At 39.3% G+C, this 11,931-nt stretch overlaps 1 long non-coding RNA gene across 8 annotated transcripts in view; it reads left to right on the forward strand.

Moving 5' to 3' along the window:
- The window catches only part of LOC131198970 (uncharacterized), a 74,847-nt gene that overhangs the window by 53,594 nt on the left and 9,322 nt on the right, over positions 1-11,931 (forward strand). For 6 of the 8 annotated variants that reach the window (XR_009155222.1, XR_009155223.1, XR_009155228.1 and 3 more), the window contains one exon: positions 10,626-10,671. The exons of the other annotated variants lie outside the window; for them this stretch is intronic. This is a non-coding gene — a long non-coding RNA (uncharacterized LOC131198970). The remainder of the gene's footprint in view (positions 1-10,625; positions 10,672-11,931) is intronic. 8 annotated transcript variants of the gene reach the window in all.

An 11,931-nucleotide genomic window follows, 5' to 3' on the forward strand; every position in this document is an offset into this window, starting at 1 on the left:
GGATACAAACAAATAAAAGGAAAACAAAAATGTATTGGAGATTATGAAAGGTTGGTGAGGAATGGAAGGAGGCTAATATCCTTATTTTTTCACCCGGTTATGAAGCTAACAAGAATTTGGGATTATCAGAAACTGTTTATGGAGAGTCTCAATCATCCAGGTCATGGTTGTCCCAAATCTGCCTTTTTTTTTCTCCTCCTTCCAAAAGGCAACTGAATTTAGTTTTCTCCTTGAAGACATTTCGCTTCTCATCCAAAAAGCTTCCTCAGTTCTACAACCATGACCTGGATGACTGAGCATCTCCACAGACACAGAATTGCAGGTAGTCCTTGATTTACAACCGTTCATTTAGGGAGCGTTCAAAGTTACAACGGGGACTGGGAAAAGTGACTTATGACCCTACTTCACACTTACGACCATTGCCACACCCCCGTAGGTCATGTGATAGAATTAGGATGTTTGGCAACTGGTTCATATTTATGATAGTTGCAGTGTCCCGGGATCCTTTTGCGACCTACTGACAAGCAAAGTCAATGAGGAAGCCAGATTCACTTAACAACCATGTGACTCACTTAACAACGGCAGTGATTCACTTAGCAGTGGTGGCAAGAAAATTCACAACATGGGGCAAAACTCATTTAACAAATGTCTCCCTTAGCAACGTCAATATTGGGCTCAGATGTGGTCGTATGTTGAGGACTACCTGTTGTAAAACTGAAAGAGTTTACTTTACTTTGTTGGTATTGCACCTCGCAGAACGAAATTAAATGCCATCTTCAGTGTACATTAAAACAATAAAAATAAAACACAAACACACTTCCTCCGCATTCTTTACAATTGAAGTGAAAACCCCTGATATTGCATTAATATTGCGCTATACGGTAGAATTCAATATAGTTACTGCTCTGGGATAGAAGCTGTTTTTCAGCCGATTTGTCCGTGTTTTTATTGTCCTGTACCGTCTGCCTGATGGTAATAGTTCAAAAAAAAAAAGGTGTCCAGGATGAGTTGGATCTTTAAGAATGTTTTGAACTTTCATAAGGCAAGTGGGAGCTATCAAGCTCTTCCAAAGAGGGAAGAGAGCAACCAATGATCCTCTGGGAAATGACGTTGACCTTCTGGATCACTGTCCTATCTCCCACTGTGCAAATAGATACTGCTTCAACAGAAGTAGCACTCGGTAACAGGTAAAGGTTCCCCTCACACATACGTGCTAGTCGTTCCTGACTCTAGGGGGCGGTGCTCATCTCCATTTCAAACCTGAAGAGCCACCGCTGTCCGAAGACGTCTTCGTGGTCCTGTGACCGGCATGACTCAATGCCAAAGGTGCACAGAACACTGTTCCCTTCCCACCAAAGGTGGTCCCTATTTTTCTACTTGCATTTTTTTACGTGCTTTCGAACTGCTAGGTTGGCAGAAGCTGGGACAAGTAACAAGAGCTCACCCCGTTACAAGGCACTAGGGATTCGAACCGCTGAACTGCCGACCTTTCGATCAACAAGCTCAGCCTCCAAAAACATCTTTGGGGCGATCAGAAACAGGATATTAATTGTGGGTTAGACACAGCGAAAGCAAGGAACTTGGGCCACATGGTTCCTTAGATTTCTAATGGTTTTTGTATAGGGTTGTTTCACCGTGAAGCCCCAGTTACACAGTAAATCATGCCTTGACAAAAACCTTTCTCCTTTAAATACTGCCGTAATTTTGGAGTGAGCATATCCTGAAGTTCAGGATATGCACTCTACTCGGTGTTACGCCAAGAGCAGAAGCAAGTAGTCACTGCAAACCTCGCATTTTTCTTTGCAAGTTTCCTCAGAAGATGGAATGTGGGATACCAACCGCCATTTTCATGCGATATTTTCAAAAGGTAATCCAAAAACTCAGGGGGATTGATGTTCCAACAGCCCCTTTGTGTACAAAGGACCCCCACAGCATTGCCCTAAATGCCAGCTTTGATGTCACTGTCGTTGTTTGTTTTATAATATTGGTTGAGGGAGTTAGCTGAGGAAATTGTTGGATGAAGAATCCAGCAATCAGCATGGACAACACATGGCACATTCGTGCTCTTATGCACACCCCTTAGGAATGGGGTGAGGTCAATAGTAGAAAGTTTTTGGTTAAAGCTTTTGGGATTATGGGAAAAGACCACAGAGTCAGGTAAAGTGTTCCAAGCACTGATGATTCTGTTACAAAAGTTGTATTTTCTGCAATCTAGACTAAAGCGGTTAACTTTAAGTTTAAATCACTTGGTTGCTCTTGTATTATTGCAATTAAAGTTGGAGTAGTCTTTAACAGGAAGGACATTACAATAGATCATTCTATGAGTTAAACTTAGGTCTTGTCGAAGGCGACGGAGTTCCAAGTTTTCTAAGCCAAGGATTTCAAGTCTGGTGGGATAAGGTATTTTGTTGTTTTCAGAGGAATGGAGAACTCTTCTTGTAAAATATTTCTGGACACGTTCAATTGTATTGATGTCAGAAATGTGGTGAGATGGTGAGTTAACTGGTTGATCGGTGAATTGATCAGCCGGGGGTTTACTTAATGGATTGCATCACGTATGCTATGCGGTTGCACAGTGATTTATGCCTTGACAAGAACTGACTCAGGTCTCTGTTCCTGGAATCAAGACTTGCACAGCTAAAACTGGAAGATGTTGCAATGGATATGAAGGCAGTCTTTATCTCAATTGATCAGAATAGAGCTGGAAGGGACCTTGGAGGTCTTCTAGCCCAGGGGTGTCAAACTCAATTTCATTGAGGGCCGCATCAGGGCTGTGGTTGACCTCAGGCGGGCAGATGGGCATTGCTGAGTGAGTGAGTGTGGCCAACAGGGTTGACATGGCCATCTTGACACCACTCACTAGGCATGGCTGACTGGGTGGGTGTGGCCAACTGAGTGGGTGTGGCCAGCTCGACAAGACTCACTAGGCATGGTCAACTGGGTTGGTGTGCCCAACAGGGTGGGCATGGCCAGCTTGACACCACTCACTGGGTGTGGCCGAGTAGGTGGGCATGGCAACTAAAGATCTTCATGAAGTAAAAAGCCGGTTTTGCATATTTTTGCTGCCTATCTTTTAAAATATGTTATTTTTTGGAATGCATCATTTCAAAAGACTTGCAAAAAAGGACGAGTTTCTTGACTTATCTTCACTGTGCTGTCATGCTGCAGATATCGTATGAATGTTGGAAATGCAATCAGACTCCAGGTACTTACAATCATACAAGAGCACTGAACACCAGAACAACTAGACACAAGAACAGTTTTTTCCCGAAGGCCATCACTCTGCTAAACAAATAATTCCCTCAACACTGTCAGACTATTTACTGAATCTGCACTACTATTAATCGTTTCATAGTTCCCATCACCAATCTCTTTCCACTTATGACTGTATGACTATAACTTGTTGCTGGCAATCCTTATGATTTATATTGATATATTGATCATCAATTGTGTTGTAAATGTTGTACCTTGATAAACGTATCTTTTCTTTTATATACACTGAGAGCATATGCACCAAGACAAATTCCTTGTGTGTCCAATCACACTTGGCCAATAAAATTCTATTCTATTCTATTCTATTCTATTCTATTCTATTCTATTCTATTCTATTCTATTCTATTCTATTCTATATGTGGTGGATGTGTATGACGGCAAGAAAATACTGGACGAAAATACAGACATGGTTGGAAAAGATAATTAAGCAACGCATAGACTTAAAACCAGAAATATTTTTGTTAGGTATAATACCAGAAAGTTATAACAAAGGGACTATATATTTAATATTACATGTATTCACAGCAGCGAGAATCGTATTTGCACAATATTGGGGAAAATAAGAACACCCCACCAGATGAAAATATAATTCAGAAAATATTGGACTGTGCAGAGATGGATAGATTGGCAATGAAAATAAAAGATAAAGGAGACACAGAATATTATTTAATGTGGAATAGGTTTTATCAATGGCTAGAGATAAGAGGTAGAATTTAGATGAAGAAAGAGAATAGAATAGAATAGAATAGAATAGAATAGAATAGAATAGAATAGAATAGAATAGAATAGAATAGAATAGAATAGAATAGAATAGATTTTTTTATTGGCCAAGTGTGATTGGACACACAAGGAATTTGTCTTGGTGCATATGCTCTCAGTGTACATAAAAGAAATCAAGGTACAACACTTACAACACTTAATGATAGTCATAGGGTACAAATTTTAACACTTAATGATACAACACTTAATGATAGTCATAGGCTACAAATAAGCAATCAGGAGACAATTAATTGCTATGTTTAAGTAAAATATGACTTTTGTTCAAAGCTACAAGGATGCTAACATATTTAACAGGAACATAAATAAGTGACTATAATTATAATTATGGTTAGAATCATTCCAAAGGGACATGTTGGCTCAACGGCTAAGACGCTGTGCTTGTCGATCGAAAGGTCAGCAGTTCAGTGGTTCGAATCCCGAGTGCCGCGTAACAGGGTGAGCTCCTGTTACTTGTCCCAGCTTCTGCCAACCTAACAGTTCGAAAGCACGTAAAAAATGCAAATAGGGACCACCTTTGGTGGGAAGGTAACAGTGTTCCGTGCGCCTATGGCATTGAGTCATGCTGGCCACATGACCACAAAGATGTCTTTGGACAGCGCTGCCTCTTCGGCTTTGAAATGGAGATGAGCTCTGCCCCCTAGAGTCGGGAACGACTAGCACATATGTGCAAGGGGAACCTTTACCTTTACCTTTACTTAGAATCATTCTGTTGTATTATTATTATTATTATTTTATTTATTTATTTATTTATTAAATTTTTATACCGCCCTTCTCCCAAAGGACTCAGGGCGGTGTACAGCCAGAATAAAAACAAAGATATATACAATTTAAAACAACATTTAAAAAGAGCAAATTTTAAAGGCTGATTATTAAAATTTAAGTTAAAAAGTTAAAAGTATTAAAAAACCCAATTAAAATACATCACTAATTATGCCAGTCCCACTTTAATGAACAAATATGTTTTGAGCTCACGACGGAAGGTCCGAAGATCAGGCACTTGACGCAGGCCGGGGGGGAAGTTCGTTCCAGAGCGTCACTGCCCCCACAGAGAAGGCCCTACTCCTGGGGGCCGCCAGCCGACACTGTTTGGCGGACGGCACCCTGAGGAAACCCTCTCTGTGCAAGCGTACGGGTCGGTGGGAGGCAAAGGGTAACAGCAGTGGGTATTATTATTATTATTATTATTATTATTATTATTATTATTATTATTATTATTATTATTATTATTATTATTATCAGTAATTGTTTTCTTTTGTAAAATGGTATGCCCGACAATACACTGTATTCAAAATACTTATATATAAATAAATAAAAAAACCTTGACAAAAAAACCCCAAACAAACAGATGTTGTATGAAAGTTTCCCCTTTTCGGCTAGTACTCGTTCTGACTCGACAAAGATTTTGTACGGATGTTAATCGCTGTGCTATTCCCCCATCCACAGTGATACAGACCCATACAAATTTCTGGAGCCAATGCTGAATAACTGAGCAGAGAAGGAAACATTATTCTGAGAACATTTCCGCTGTTATTTTGAGCATGACCAAGAATTCCTTCAATCAAAAGTGGCATTTAGCTGGTTTGGACCGATTCAGCCGAACCGGTAGCGGAAATCGCCCTGGCTCTATATCTCCTTTTTAGGCACAGTTTTGAGGCCGGGCACATGTGTGGAAGGCACGCACATGAGCAAAGCGTGTGCACGGAAAGCCGGGCATAATGCATGGAAGGCAGGCATGTGTGTGAAGTGGGTGCGCATATGAGTGAAATGGGCATGTGCGCGCACAAAGCAAGCGTGTGCGGCGAACCGGTAGTAACATAATGTGAAACCCAACGTTGCCTTCAATACCTAATCAGTAGATACCACAATGAAAGCATATTAGCGTTATAAAGAGGAAGAATTCTTTCAGACAAGCTGGTGAATTTGTATTCAGATTAACAGAGTTGGAAGGGACCTTGTAGGTCATCTAGTCCAACCCTCCTACAAGCAGGAAACTGTACACATACATTTCTGTGTTTAAGTTTTCTTGCCAATAATATGTAAGTTGTTTATTATTTTCTTCTGATTATTTTTTTAATTTCCAGTATAGCCTATGGATTTTATAGAATGCCATCACTCTGCTTAACAACTAATTCCCACAACACTGTCAAATAATTTACTAAGATTGTATTACTATTATTCTTCTCTTCCTTACTAGTATCTATCTCTTCCCACTTATGACTGTAGCCATGTTGCTTGTATCTTTCAATTTGTATTGTTTTTATTTGTTTCCTAGTACAATTTGATAGCTTATAAGTAAAATTGACTATCACTAAGTGTTATATCTTTTTATTCTTGATAAATGAATTTTATTCTTTTTACATACACTGAGAGCATATACACCAAAGACAAATTCCTTGTGTGTCCAATCACACTTGGTCAACAAAGAATTCTATTCTATTCTATTCTATTCTATTCTATTCTATTCTATTCTATTCTATTCTATTCTATTCTATTCTATTCTATTCTATTCTCTATTCCATTCCATATTCCATATTCTATTCTATTCTTATTTTCCATTCCATTCCATTCCATTCCATTCCATATATTCCATATGTTATATTCTGTAATTCTATTCTATTCTATTCAAATATTATATTCCATACCATTTATTCTCTATTCTATTCTATTCTATTCTGTTCTGTTCTGTTCTGTTCTGTTCTGTTCTGTTCCTTCCTTACCCTATCCTACCCTACCCTACCCTACCCTACTGTATCCTATCCTCCCCAAATTCCACATTCCATTCCATTCTGTTCCTTCTCTACCCTACCCTACCCTACCCTACCCTACCCTACCCTACCCTACCCTACCCTACCCTACCCTACCCTATATTCTATTCTATTCTATTCTATTCTATTCTATTCTATTCTATTCTATTCTATTCTATTCTATTCTATTCTATTCTATTCATTCCTTCCCTACCCTACCCTACCCTACCCTACCCTACCCTACCCTACCCTACCCTACCCTATCCTATCCTATCCTATCCTATCCTATTTATCCTATCCTTCCTATATTCTATTCTATTCTATTCTATTCTATTCTATTCTATTCTATTCTATTCTATTCTATTCTATTCTATTCCATTCCTTCCCTTCCCTTCCCTTCCCTTCCCTTCCCTACCCTACCCTACCATATCCTATCCTCCCCAAATTCCATTCCATTCCATTTCATTTCATTCCATTCCATTCCATTCTGTTCCTTCTCTATCCTACCCTACCCTACCCTACCCTACCCTACCCTACCCTACCCTGTCCTGTCCTGTCCTGTCCTGTCCTGTCCTGTCCTGTCCTGTCCTGTCCTGTCCTGTCCTATCCTTCCTATATTCTATTCTATTCTATTCTATTCTATTCTATTCTATTCTATTCTATTCTATTCTATTCTATTCCTTCCCTACCCTACTCTACCCTACCCTACCCTATCGTATCCTATCCTCCCCAAATTCCATTCCATTCCATTCTGTTCCTTCTCTACCCTACCCTACCCTACCCTACCCTACCCTACCCTACCCTACCCTATCCTATCCTATCCTATCCTATCCTATCCTATCCTATCCTACCCTATCCTATCCTATCCTATCCTATCCTTCCTATATTCTATTCTATTCTATTCTATTCTATTCTATTCTATTCTATTCTATTCTATTCTATTCTATTCTCAAGTTCTAACCAAATCTGGTAAGGGTCTTCCAGTACTTGAGGGGCTGTTGCAAAGAAGAGGTGATTGACTTTAAGGTATTAGAAGGCAGGACAAGAAGTAATGGATGGAAGCCTGTTAAAGACATATCCACCCAAGAAGTAAGAAGAAATTTTCTGACAGTCGAGATCAATTAAGTAATAGAATAGCTTAGCCCTGAAGATTCTAGGTGCTCCATCACTTGAGGTTTTAAAGAGTAGACTGGACGTAAAACCAGAAATGTTCTTGTTATGTATATTACCAGAAAATTACAATAAAGGGATCACACATTTAATAATACATGTGTAGACAGCAGCAAGAATTGTATTTGCACAACAGTGGAAAAATGAGGAAACACCTACGGATGAAAGTATAATTAGAAAAATATTAGATTGTGTGGAGATGGATAAAGGTAAGGTAAAGGTTCCCCTTGCACATATGTGCTAGTCGTTCCCGATTCTAGGGGGCAGTGCTCATCTCCGTTTAAAAGCCGAAGAGCCAGCACTGTCCGAAGACGTCTCCGTGGTCATGTGGCCAGCATGACTCAACGCCAAAGGCGCACGGAACGCTGTTCCCTTCTCACCAAAGGTGGTCCCTATTTTTCTACTTCCCTTTTTTTACATGCTTTCGAACTGCTAGGTTGGCAGAAGCTGGGATAAATAACGGGAGCTCACCCTGTTATGCAGCACTAGGGATTCAAACTACTGAACTGCCGACCTTTTCAATCGACAAGCTCAGCATCTTAGCCTCTGAGCCACCACATCCCTTTGGAGATGGATAGATTGACATTAATAATAAAAAATAAGGAAGAATTTTTTTAAACATGGGACATGTTTTATCAATGCTTACATAAAAAAGGTAGAAATTAGAGGATGAAAGACTACTCATTATCTATCTATCTATCTATCTATCTATCTATCTATCTATCTATCTATCTATCTATCTATCTATCTATCATCTACCTATCTATCTATCTAATCTTCTTCGTTGCTCTAATAGATATAGAATATATATTTTATCTATAGATTATTACAGATAATAATTATGGTGGTGTTCTCTACATGCAATTGCCCTTCACATCTATCTAGGAAGTGTATGATACAAAAGACAACCACAAACCAAGTTTGGGATAGTCTGAACAATCAGTCTAATGTTTTTTGGATTGTCCTGGTGGCTCCAGGGCTACTTAACATATTGCTAATCCTAACTCTATGTTTATTACAACCTCGGCAACAACAAGTATTATACATTGAAATGGCTGGAATTCTTGTAACTCTGATTTTAGACTGAATCCCAGCTTCTTTTCATATACATCAGTTGTTGTTGTTTTTCAACTTTGGCAAGTTTAAGATTTTAAAATGTTGGCTGGGGACTTCTGAGAGTTGAAGTCCACACATCTTAAAGTCACCAAGGTTGATGAACACTGCACTAAATGATTTGGGAGTTAGCAAGTTAGTATATTAGTTAGTGTGTATTAATATCCTATTAATATCCTGGGCCTCTGGTGGCTCAACAGGCTAATGCAGTCTGTTATTAAGAGCAGCTGCTTGCAATTACTGCAGGTTCAAGTCCCACCAGGCCCAAGGTTGACTCAGCCTTCCATCCTTTATAAGGTAGCTAAAATGAGGACCCAGATTGTTGGGGGCAATAAGTTGACTTTGTATATGATATACAAATGGATGAAGATTATTGCTAACATAGTGTAAGCCGCCCTGAGTCTTCGGAGAAGGGCGGGATATAAATGCAAATTAAAAAAATAGCAATAACAATAGCACTTAGAGTTATATACCGCTTCACAGTACTTTACAGCCCTCTCTAAGTGGTTTACAGAGTCAGCCTACTGCCCCCGACAATCTGGGTCCTCATTTTACCTACCTCGGAAGGATGGAAGGGTGAGTCAACCTTGACCCTGGTGAGATTTGAACTGCCAAACTGCAGGCAGATGGCAGTCAGCAGAAGTAGCCTGCAGTACTGCACTCTAACCACTGCGCCACCATGGCTCAGTTAGTTAGTTCTCTAAGTGGCTCTTCTTCTGCCTTCTTTGTCTGTTTCTGGTACTCTAGTTTGTAAGGACTCTATAAGGACCCAGTTAGTTGTGGCAATAACCTTTCTGTAATAATGTAATATGCACATATGTCCCTGTTTATGCATGAGTCATACACTACATTCTTTCTCGTTACAGATTTGAAAATGCTTTATCTAATCACACAACTTTATGAAAAAAGAAAGGGACATGCTGTGGACCAGGGGTGAAATCTAAAAATTTTCCCTACCGGTTCTGTGGGTGTGGCTTAATTGGTGGGCGTGGCTTAGTGGTCAGATGACTGGGTGGGCGTGGCCAATAACAATAAATGATAAAAATAATAAACAAAGTATAAAAAAACAATAAGAGGTATCAAAAACCAACTTTCATACTTTACACAAACACAACACAACACAACACAACTGACTCACACAGAATGTAAAAGCAACTGCACTTCACACTTCACACAGCCACAAAAAGCTCAAAAACCAACTTTCACACTTTACACACACACACAATTCTCACACACATACACACACACAAAATGCCACATACAGCTTTCTGAGATTTTGTGTGTTTGTGTAGTTAGAGTGAAACACTACAGAAACACACCAAATCTCAGAAAGCTGCAGAAATATTTTATTTTATTTTATTTTATTTTATTTTATTTTATTTTATTTTATTTTATTTTATTTTATTTTATTTTATTTTATTTTATTTTATTTTATTTTATTTTATTTTATTTTATTTTATTTTATTTTATTGTGGACGTCAAATCCCAGAGTTCCTCAGCCAGCAAAGCAGAAAGTCAAAGCAAGCTTTTTTTTTTCTTCAATAGCTGAAGAAAGCATGGCGTTGCCAGCCCGAAAGAGCAGTAATTATAGGTAAGTGAGGAGGGGGAATTGGCTGGGCATGGGTGGGGGCTCTTGTAAGTGGGGGCTGTTAAAAAGTGAGTTTAAAAGCCTGTGAGGATCAGGAAACTCCTCTGGGATCGCCAGAGGAGGCTTTTAAAACCTGAGTTGTTTTTTTTCCCTTTAGGCTGAAGAAGGTTTTTTTAAAAAAACTTTTAAAGAGTTTTGATGATCTCTGCTCAGCCCCGCGATCATCAGAGGTTTTTTTTTTTTACTTTTAAAGGCATGTTTCAGCTGAAGATAAACTTTTTTATATATATAAAAAGTTTTATTTTAACATTCATATCCAATAACATATTTAATGTACCATCATATACAATTAATCGGACCTGCCCGGTCACCACCCCCTTCCTACTCTCTTCCCTTCTCTACCTTCTTCTACTTTCCACGACCATCCTCCTTTCCACCTTTCCACGACCATGATATAACACAAATCATAATCCATAGTCACTCCTTAAAACCTCAACTCCCCGATCTCAGAAATTTCCCATTGAGTTCGTATTTGTTCTTCATTAAAGTACATAGTTTTTAATATCCAACCTTCATCAATCAGTACCAAAACAACGTTCCATCTTCCAATATTCACATTCAATAAGAAGATTAGGTATGGAATTTTGCAAGCATTTTATAAAAATAAATTTCAAATACTAGGACAAGATATGAAGATAAACTTTTAAAAGTAAAAAAAAAACCCTCTGTTGATGGTGCGGCTCAGCAGAGGCAGGGAGGCAGGGCCAGGGATTTTTGCTACCGGTCCTCTGAACCAGCAGCTGCCATCGCTACCTAATCGGGCGAGCCGGTGCGAACCGGGAGCATTTCACCCCTGCTGTGGACATGGGAAGGCGTATATACAGGTAGTTCTCGACCTACGACCACACAATTGAGTCCAAATTTTCTGTTGTTGAGCAAGACCTTGTGCTTGTTAAGTTAGTAACCCAGTTATTAAGTGAATCTGGCTTCCGCAATGACTTTGCTGATAAGAAAGTCACAAAAGGTGATCATATTATCCAGGACATTCATTTAATTTCATTTAACAACCTCATAATCCCTTGGGGGGTGAAATCTAGGCAACTGAATGGAGCTAGCAGAGTGTTTGAATGGCTGGATGGCATTCCTGTTGCCAATGCTGAGTTATACTCTCAGTCTGCCCAGAGAGAGAGAAATATCTGCCTCTACCTAGGATCGAACTCACAGCCTGCTGATTGTGAGGCGAGAGCTCCACCTCTAGGCTAT

The sequence above is a fragment of the Ahaetulla prasina genome, chromosome 4 (assembly GCF_028640845.1).
Source record: "Ahaetulla prasina isolate Xishuangbanna chromosome 4, ASM2864084v1, whole genome shotgun sequence".
Lineage (NCBI taxonomy): Eukaryota > Metazoa > Chordata > Lepidosauria > Squamata > Colubridae > Ahaetulla > Ahaetulla prasina.